We start from the raw sequence: 11,128 nt of genomic DNA on the forward strand, positions 1-11,128 counted from the left end.
AGGAGAACTTGTTTGTGAAAATGTGCACATTAGTCAAAACAGCACACAAAAATGTATTTATTAGGAGAAATCCACACAAAAATGCTGAAGAATTTCCATGAGTATTTTTAAAAAAAGCAAATTGCTACAGATATGTAGAGAACTGAATTTGAGACTGGAAAAATGAGAAACAGAACACTGAAACTGACAGATCTTTCCATCCCTAAGAGCAGCCCCTGGATCTGGGTATCCTTGGGAACAGAGGGGGCTGCATGAAGTGGGCTCTGCTGCATAGTCTCATCCCCCCTTCTTCCCTTCTGAGTCCTCATCTTCACCCTCAAGCGCCTCCCACTTAGGGGTGCCAAGCCAGAAGCATCCCAAACCATGAGATTTCAGGGGTGGGCCCTAGTGATGCCATTAAGCATGATACAGCTGTTTCGAGCATACAATGCAAACAAAAACATTTCTCTGATTGGAAATTAAGATAGAAAGCTAAATTAGGGTGTTCCCAGGTCCAGCTGAAGTGACAGAATTATCCCTTCTCACCTGCTTAGGAAGCCTGGGTAGGGAACATTTAATCTAGCTTACTTGCTTCTGGCAAGAAATGTTTAAGTGCCCTCAGGCCAGGCCAGTCACCAGAAGGCCACTGTAGGAAGAAAGGAGCTGGTGTTGTGGAGATGTTAGATGGGAGCACTCAGGAGTAAAGATGGATGCCCCTGAAGGCTGCAGTTCTAAACACACTTACTAAGGGACTAAGCCCCATAGAACTCAATAGGACTTACTTCTAAGTAGATATGATTTGGACTGTGCTGTTGGTAAAGCTTGACTACAGATCCTCTGCAAAGATATCGATATTAAAGCAGGGTTGGCAGCCCCCTGCCTGGAATGTCCACTATTGGGCAAGAAACAAACCATCATGCAACCAACAAGGTGCATCGTAAGTGGGTTTAAGGGGGTTGAGCTGACCACATGGAACCACTATTGTTGTTTCTATGGATGTAAGGGAGTGTGGTTAAAGGTAAATGAAATGCAAATAGGAAAAGAAAAACAAAAGACAGTGATGATTTCCTGAATGCAATAAATGCAAATGCAACCACAACAAGACTCCTATGAGTAAGGCAGAAAACTCAGCATTCCACAACCAGTCAGGATTCCTAACCAAAAATCAAAACTAAAAATATCCTGGCAGCCAGTCAGCCAGGGTCACAGAAATCCCCATGAAGCATAAGTTTGCTCAGTGGCTGCAGTTAGTGCAGAGTGCTGTGGCACGATTGCTGATGTGAGTGAGACCCTATCACCACATAATACCTCTGCTCTGAAATCTTCACTGGTTGTCAATTTGTTACCAGGCCATGTTCAAGGTGTGCTTTTCATGTTACGGGTGCCACATAGTACTTGTTCTGATCTTGTAATAAATCAGTTCTTTAGTGTGGCAGCACCTACGCTTTGGAACTCTCTGCCTATTGACATTAGGCATACCCCTTCATTGTACTCTTTTCAGCATCTGCTAAAATTCTTTTTGTTTAGGCAATCCTATCCAGGCATGTAGAAGCTATTATATATCTTTTTAACTCATTATTGGTTTTATTATTTTTAAATACCTGTCTTAAACTGTTTTTGCCAATAATTATATTGTTTTAATTCCCTCAATAAACTGCTTTGAGGTTTTTTTTACAATAAAGCAATATATAAATGTTTTAAATAAAATACATAAATAAATTTTGGAGTCACTGTGGCCCTTTGGTCTCTTTCCACTTTTAGGAAAAAAGGAATCTGCCTTATACTGACTCAGGCCATGTGGTACCATCTCCAGATATTGAATTTTGGACCGTTGTATGAGCTACAACCCTTCCCCTGTTTAAAAATTAATCATTTAAAATGGTTCTTTTCAATTCGCTAATGAATGCACAGCATACCTAAGGCAGATCCACAACATTAATTTAAAGCACATTCAACACACATTTGAAGAACATGAATCCCACCACAGAATCATGGGGACTGTAGTTTGTTAAGGGTGATGGGAACTATAACTGTGAGGAGGAAGCTACACTTACCAGGATTCTTTGGGGGAAGTCATGTACTTTAAATGCGAGTTCATTGTGCTTTAAATGTATTGTGTGGATTGCCTTCATAAACCTTGCCTGCATGTAAATTGTTGTAATCAATTTTTTAAAATGGAAATGAACTATAAAGTTTACCAGGTGACCATGGGCTACTCACCACCTCTCAGCCTAATCTGCCCCTCAGAATGAAAAAAACAGAGGGTAACTATGACCATCCCAAGGAATAAGAACACACTTAAAATGTAGAGGAAATAATGTACAGCCATAGTGTGAAATCAGATACTTATTGGGACATAGTATGAAGAAATATTTATATAAGCATAGCTATCAAAGATGTTCATTTACACAACCTATAAAGATATTTATAGTGCAATCCTATGCATGTTTACTCAGAAGCAAGTCCCAATGTATTCAATTGGGCTTACACAAACAGGGAAGTATGCACAGAACTGCAACCTTATCCAATCTAAAATTCAGAATCATGCCACTTTAAGGTGTTTTGCAACTGTTTTATACATGATTTTATGGTTATTGGATTTTAAAGGGATTTATTTCTTGTCAGCTGCTTGGTTTCCAGTCAGCAACCCTACCTCACAGGGATATTGGAAAGACTCCATATACGCATACCCTGAAGATGTAAAATGCATACACCCTATCTTACAGTTTATTGTCAAAACCAGTTGCTCATTGCAGAACATTTTGTTTTAAAAAAATAAAATCAGTATTAGTTTCCTACATAATAAAAGCAGTGACACCTAAGTAAGTCCTGCCTAATTGCTTTTAAAAAATAAGATTGTAGCAGGAGAGAAGGATTTACAACACAATCCTTTGCTATCTTCACTCAAAAGTCCCATTAATTTACAGCACAGTCCTAACCACGTCTACTGAAAAGTAAGTCCTACTGAATTCAATGGGGTTTATTCCCAGTATATGGGATTAGCATTGCAACTTTACTCCCAGAAAAGTGAGTATTGGGAAGGTATTCAAAACACTGCCCTTTTCAACAGTCCAAGAAAATTTTAACTTGTTTGTCCCCTCATAATTAGAAAAGCATAACACATTGCAAAGATGTTAAGATCTCCTGCAGACAAGAGAGAGACTTTTGCTACTGATGAAAGCCAGAGCTTGGAAAAGTTACTTTTTTGAACTACAACTCCCATCAGCCCAATCCAGTGGCCATGCTGGTTGGGGCTGATGGGAGTTGTAGTTCAAAAAAGTAACTTTTCCAAGCTCTGAGAAAGCTATAAACTTACTGAGATTTTCAGACAAGCAGGAAAAAACAGTTTTCTGGCCTTGCAATGGGTTCTAGCTATTGCCTGGAGGTCAACAAATCCCTTGTCAATCACAACCCTGACTTCATTTATTGGCTACAAACCTGAAATGGCAGGGTTAGAGCAGCCAGCTACGAGCTAATTTAACAGAAGTTGGGGGCTGCTGCTGACATTTTCGTGTTGAACCAGACCACCTAGAAAGTTATTTTTTTTAAAAAAAATGAAAGCTGAAAGTCCGGAGATTCAGATGACTCACCCAGAGACCTGGAGAGGACCCCAAAAATCCAGAGTCTCCAGACAAAAACCAGAGACCTGATAACCCTACTCCCACTCTTCATCTGAATCCTCAGGCTCAGAGACACCATGACACCTCTCTATATTATCACAAATGTTATTTTTTGAATACCTGCAGCACTGCATAAAATACTCAGTGCAGTGTGTAGAGGTGACAGCACGGAATAGCTTGTCACAAGCTGCTCTCCACCTTCCCATTCATCATTTATACTAGGGGTGGGGAATCTCAGGCCCAGGGACCAAATCTGGCCCTCCAGGCCTCTCTATCTGGCTCCTGTGACTCTCTATAGCCACATCCTCTCTCCCTAGGCTGAAAACCCACCTTAAGTATCTTTGCCTGGCTGGAATGTGTCCTTGAACTCTGATAATGACTGTTGTTCCTCTGCATGGAGAATAGAGAGGGGTGTGTGAGGGTATGTAGAAACAAGCCTACTGTGCAATGGTAAAATTCACATTCATTGCTCTGTCCACTTTTGCCTCTGGCCCTGCCCACCACTGGCATGTGGTCTCCAGAAGAAAATGTGACCTTGGGACTGAAAAAGGTTCTCCACCCATCATTTATAACACTGCCATTATTGTGGGTGAAGCGAAGGCCAGCAGGCTTCCTGCCACAAATCTAGGCCTGCTTGGCCCACAGTGACTACAGTTTCTGTCAGATTTTCAGTGCAAGAGTGAGGCCCTTGTGGCTGACAGGGACCCCTGCACCTGGAGCTGGGTGGGTCTAGCTTCTGATCCGCTATCCACACCCGCATCAGGTTGTGGAGCATACACCCTGCGACCTAATGTTGGCACGGATCACACAGCTGAAGCCACCCTCCCAGGCAGCACCCTTACCACCACCGGCACAGGCTGGCCACACCACTTCCTGGATTGACACGTCAGTGCAATGTGAGCGCATGCTTGCTATCACCCCAAATGGCGATAGAGTTAACACTCTCCCACTGCCTTCTTGGATGATAGTAGGCATGCACATTCAGTGCACTCATGTGCTGATGCAGCTGAGACTATTTAAGCCCCCCGTGGTGGCGATAATGCTGGCCACCACTGACTTTGAGGGTCCACTGCAATCTGGTGCCAGTGCTGCTCAACCAGGCCATGCAGCAACCTAGTGGGGCCCAGTCTCCCTTCCTTGGCACTGGCACTAGCACTGGCACTGAAGCAGTGCTCGAAGCCCATCTTAGCCAGGGCCAGTAAGACTACTTGTCCTACCAGACCATGCAATGACATGAGGCACCGTCACCCCCACAGACCTGTATCTGAGCAGCCCTAGAAGCTGGAATGTTTGGTCTTGCTTATGTAGATAGGCCTTAAACGTGGTGTATTGGGGGGATGGAGAGAAAGAAGAGAAAAGGAAGCTGAAGGGAGGACAACAAAAATGGGTACCCCAAAATGGAACTGGAAGCAGAAGCAAAAAAAACAATGGGGTTGGCGAGAATGACGTTTATTGATCCAATGCATTTCAGACTCTATTGCTCTTTCTTCAGGAAAATTCAGAAAATGGTGATTCAGAATTCAGATGAACTCCCTCTTCTGTTTTGTATGTTGACCTGGGACATAATGATGGCTAGCTGCAAGAGAGCTTGGATATTTGGGGACTGAGAAGGGGCTGGAGATCTTTGCTTCCCCTTCCCCCTGCCTCCTGGCATTTAGCTGGTTTGATATAAGGATCAGGTGGGAAGAGGACCAGAACTCTGTATGCTTTCTGAGCTCATTGAAAGAAGGATGAGATATAAATGTAATAAAAAAATAAATGAGAATCTGTCCTAATAATTTCACTGCAACAGAGCTCTCTATTTAACTGGGATCCTACACTGTACAGTACCAGCATAAAAGCTAATTCAGCTCTGTGGAGGAAGATTACAAGGGAGGGGGGAAAGCAAATAAAGCACAGATCACACGTTTGTGCCATAATATTGTAAATATGCTGCTATAGCAATGAGATCAGAATTAGCTATTGATGATTGCTGTGCAAAGCCAGCTTCCCTGGAAATGTAAAAGTGCTGCATTGTAAGAAGAAAAGGTATCCATTCCAAAGCTGGAAGCAAAGAACCATCCCTACAGCAACAGCTTGAGAGAGCTGCTTCTGCCACATGTCCTTGAAGCATTTGGTGCTGCTGGCTACTGCTGAAGGCTGAGCAGGGAGTTAGATGCGTGAGATGCCGGTCTTCAATAGTAAAGCTCTCGTTGCAATAATGCTGCAGCATGTTCAGTTTTTAATATCCTGTTTACACGGGGGAAAATGTATAGCGGGACACTTAGAATTAAAGAGAAGAAGCATTCTTGCCAATAAGGAATAAGCAACCCAATATGGTTAGCTGTCAATGTAATTTCTTTGACTCCAGTGAAGATTATCTGAATGATAACAGAAGAGACACGAAATTGTCCTTTTAGGGAATTTGAGTAGCCCCAACTGTGTAGGGAGATCCATACTCTTCCTTCACTCTTGAGGTGATAAAGATCATGAAATCCTAGTGCTGACACAACAGCAAAGGTAACTTCATACACAGACGCTCTGAAGGATCTGGCGGATGTTCAGATTACAAGACCTTTTAAAATGGAGAGGTTTAATGACTCAGTTGTCCCTGCCTTTCCCAGGGCCAGTTCTAGCAAATACACTCTGGATCGGGTCGGGCTCTATGCTTCCTCACCCCAACTCCCTAGCTGTTTCCCTCTTCCCAGTTCTGGACCTTGCTCTGCAATTTTCTATCCAGTGGAAAACTCCCATTTCTTATCCATACAAGCTTTGCTACCTTCACCAGCTGGCTGCTTCCTTCAGGAAGGACAAAAATTTCACTGATCCATTGGACAGATTGTCCCTGCAAAAGCTGATCAGGTTCCAAGTTTTGCCTGTTACCTAGAAGGTAGAAATGTGCAGCCTCTTCCATTGATGCAATCTGACAGTGACACAGGCCAAATCTATTAAGCTTCCTCTCTATCTGTCTCTAAAATACAGTCCCCTTTTTTGTACAAAGGGTATAAATTTAATTAATATGAATATAATTAAATATAATTAATTAATTGCTAATACTTTCATCCACAATTGCGGTGAAAGCCTTAGAGCTGCAACGTCCTCCAGTCCATTTCTGCTTATAACCCCAAATAAGGAGGGGTGTGTGTGCTCCACTTTGAAATACCCCTTTTTAGCTAGTTCAAGCATTGTATGTGTGATATATGGTATATGTGTATTTGCTCACATCATATTCTGCAAAAGATGTGAAAACTTAAGCCTTGTAAACATACAGTATGCATATATAGTATGGATTCTCAGGAAGAGCGCATCCACCTCCTCCACCATCAGAAAATAAACAAATTGCTGGGGGCAGGCTTTGCTTCCTCTACCACCCAGGAAGAATATCATGGTATGGTAAAGACTAACCTGGTCCTACTGACTGGACAGAGAAGGAACACAGCAGGTAGCTTGCTTCCCCCTCCCTGGCAGAAACAATACTTGGCTCCAATTTTCAAGGATTGCAGAAGCAAGAGGAAAGGACAATCTGACCCCATGATTGGCCAAAAGTATCAGCAACACCAGCTGCTATTCAGGCAAGTAGACCAGCAAGGGAAGATCAGCCTGGCCCTGGCCTGAACTGGATATAAATTCCCCCTTATATCTTACCACTTCATACTGGTTCTTGAGAACTGGCAGTGGAGGATGGTCCATTAGGGCAAAAGGGGCAATGCCCCACCAACCCTGTTGTCAGCCAGCCCCCACCTTCCTGCCTTCTAACTTACAACCAGTTCAGGAGTGAAAGTGCCACTCAGCTTCCTTCCTCTTAGTCTCACGCCCCATATGCATCATACATTTAAAGCACTATTATACCTCTTTAAACAATCATGGTTTTCCCCAAAGAATACTGGTGACTGTAGTTTTTTAAGGGTGCTGAAGTTGTTAGGAGCCCCCTGTTCTCATCAGAGACCTAAAATTTCCAGAGTTCCCTTTGAAGAGAGGGAAGCTCAGGGTTGGTGGTGGCGGGGAGAGGGCATTCTCTGTGGCAGTCCCTAAGCTGTGGAACTCTCTCCCAACTAAGGTGCATCTGGCAACTTCATTGTACAACTTTTGGCAAAAGCTTAAGATCCCTTCGACACCTGAGATGTATATTTTAGGACCCACCCTATTTTCTGTGATGTTGTGATGTGAGGTTGTTTTTAACTGTTTTACATTATTTATTTATTTATTATTTGATTTATATCCCACTCTTCCTCCTGGCAGGAGCCCAGGGTGGCAAACAAAAGCAATACAAACTTTAAAACATCATAAAAACAAACCATAAAACACGTTAAAACAAAACATCCTTAAAAACATTTCTTTAAAAAAGCTTTCAAAACATCGTCTAAGATTTAAAACATTTTTAAAAAGGAGGTTTAAGAACATATTAAAAAGCAATTCCAACACAAACGCCGACTGAGATTATGTGTTTTAAAAATGTTGTAACCTACCTCAGGACCTTTGGGTGAAGGGCAGGTAATTAACAACAACAACAAGACTGTTTTAACTGTATGGGGCCTTAGTGTTGTCCCTTGTAGAACTCAGCAGGGAAGAGGATGGGGACAAAGGCAGAATTACAGTAGTTGGCTCCGCCTGTCATTGGCTTTGTCTCCAACTGCTGTTGGCCTCTGTGACTTCTGCCTCACCAGTCATAATGGGCACCAGCCAACACTGAGAACTGATCTCCCTCCCCTACCTTTCCCTTGCCTTGTGTGACTTCCTCATTTTAGTTTGCAAGCGAGATGGCAGGGTCTTTCTTTCTCTCTATGTATGATGTGAGCTAGTTTGGAAAACAACAATAGTCTGACAGGGGTGATAAAGCTATAGTCAGATAAATAAATAAATAAATCATCCCCCCCCCCTTGGTGTGCATAAGAAAGAGGCAAACATTCTCCTTCCTTGTGCTGCTGGTGTTTATTCTTTTCTTTTTCCTTTTCCAGCCTCTACTTTTCAACTTTACAAAGTCATCACTGGTATAAGGTATGCATAAAATATGCACAGAAAATTGCCATGGTAGTCATTCTGCCCTTTATAGTCTGTCGGGCTCATAAAGCAAAAACCATACCAAAATATGTTTCCTCTGCCTTGGGAGGGGGGGGCAGGAGGAATGAAGATCTTGTTGTCAAAAAAGAAAGATTTCAAAGTCTGCAAACAAATATTTACAGGCTCCAAGACAAAAAGCTACCTATAGTGTCATTTTGGGAATATAGGGCCTTGTGCTAGACACAGAACCCTGCACAGTCCATCTGTTATAATGATTTATAAGGGATATGTATATTGATTTCCATGGTCCAAACACTTATAGCAAGAATGCACAACTCATATGACTTTGCATTCATTCCCTCCCTGAAAGAGGCAGTTCTGGATTCATTGTTCCATGTTTTATCGAATCATGTATTACTTCGAAAATGCACAGAATACTGTCCAATCATCTTTTGAGGTGTTTGTATTCCATACGCATTGTGTGCCTTCAAGAGGATTTGGAATACAAAGAAGCTAGGCTGGCCATTTTTGGGTCCAGCTGGAATGAACTCGGGAAACTGCCCACTGTCATCGCCAAACACACATACAAAAATACAAATATGAAGTGGATTTCTGTTGCTGATGCTCGCCTAGAAACAATATAGCTGAAAAACAGAAGTGTTTCCACCTTCTAATAGGATTCAGTGAGAGTCCCAAATAGCTTGAGTGAAGATGATGCCTTTAAGCAGCCGGTAAAGCCAGTTAAGTAGGGATGGTGTCAAGGGGCAAGAATCAATACTGCTTCGTGTTTAATTCTTGCCTTGGCAACTTTAGCTTACAGTATAAAATTGGGGTTTGCAATGTGGTGCCCATGGGTGCCATGGCATCTGCAACACCCTCCATGGCAACTGCCAAGGCACCTTCCCTCTGGGCTCTTTTTTTTTCCTGCTATTATTTGTACTTTGTTTTCTTCCTTTCCTTACTTTGGGTAGTGTCTAGGCTGGCAGAAAGTGTAGAGCTCCTGTCACCCTGCCCTTTTCCCTTCCTTTCCTTTCCCCAGAATTCCTCTAAGTCCTGGGTAGGCCCAGAAAAGTAAAAAGGTGGGCTAGCTATTCAGGAACAAAGTGTTGTACCATTGGGTTAAAAACAGCCTTCACTGTGATTTGAACAAGTCCAGAATTCATCCTTTATCAGTTTGATGAAAATGTGGAAAGTCATACCTACAGTTGAGGTGCTTGTTCTGATCGTTATGCTCAAAGCATAGAGAGAGGAAGCCATACTGTTCCTTAACTATAACACCTGTTGAAGAATGGGCAGGGATAACTTCTTGATCTGATATTCTAGCCTTCCTTCGTTCTGCTTTTGGTTCCATGATGAAGTGGTAAAAAAGATGGATGGATGGATGGATGGATGGATGGATGGATGGATGGATGGATGGATGGATGGATGGATGGATGGATGGATGGATGGATGGATGGATGGATGGATGGATGGATGGATGGATGGATGGATGGATGAGTCTGCTCCCGGTCCATGTAAGTTTCACATGCGTTCATTTAAAAATTCATTCATAAATCACATGCATATTTTTTTTTAAAAAACTTCATGTTCACCTTTTAATATAGTTTTTCACAAGATTGGCAATTTTGCATGTATTTCAACCTTAAATATACAATTTTATACACTTGGTATGGGGTTTTTGAGCCAAGAACTGTATTTCGATATTTGGAGAAGTACAAAAGCCAAAGAATAAATGTATTTGAATCTGGGATTTCTCTGTGAATTGTGAATCAGGTCAGTTCACTCAAAAACAGTAATTGAATGAAATATTCAGGCATCTCTAGTGAACAGGGGAAGCTGCAGTTTGATATCTTCATACCATATACACTTAATTGTGATGAGGAACATTTGTTCCTCAACTCTTTTGAGATAAAAAGGGTAGGGGGGTGCAGGACAGGGACTGAAATAAAGGCCAGAGAGCACCTACTACTGCAACAGTCTTACCAAAAAGAAGTGTTAGGCTTAGGCTGGTAGTTATGTAGAAGATAACTGTTTCACTAGCTACACACAATAATGCTGTCACATTCCTGTATAGACATTTCCATTCTCACAGAGAAGCATTTCAGAAGCAGACATTACATGGAAAGTGAGCTTGTTTTTAATCTTATTTGCACCCTCAGCCATGGTCTACACTTTTGCCTCTTTGCTTGGGGTTCACTACTACCCCTGCTGGAGAATGTTCCCTGTAAGCAGAGACCATTATTTATTCATTTAAAAATTCAGCACCTAGAACTGATCCTGTGTTGCCCCTTATATGATCTAGCCTATAAGAACGGTAGCCAGGAGCTCCCGATTCCTAATGTCAGCCTCGACACAGACATCTTCTCTGGCTTTGATCTCACACATAAGCCTTTGTTTCAAATGTAGACAGTTATTCACAGCACTTAAAGCACTGAAGTAGTGCTAAGAAGACATTGCTGAGTGGAGTGCCAAGCTTCAAAGCTTTGGCCAAACATCACCATAAAGTATAGTCCCTACACTGTCATGCACATTGTTTCACAGAATTTGACCCC

This window comes from Rhineura floridana, chromosome 6 (assembly GCF_030035675.1).
Source record: "Rhineura floridana isolate rRhiFlo1 chromosome 6, rRhiFlo1.hap2, whole genome shotgun sequence".
Lineage (NCBI taxonomy): Eukaryota > Metazoa > Chordata > Lepidosauria > Squamata > Rhineuridae > Rhineura > Rhineura floridana.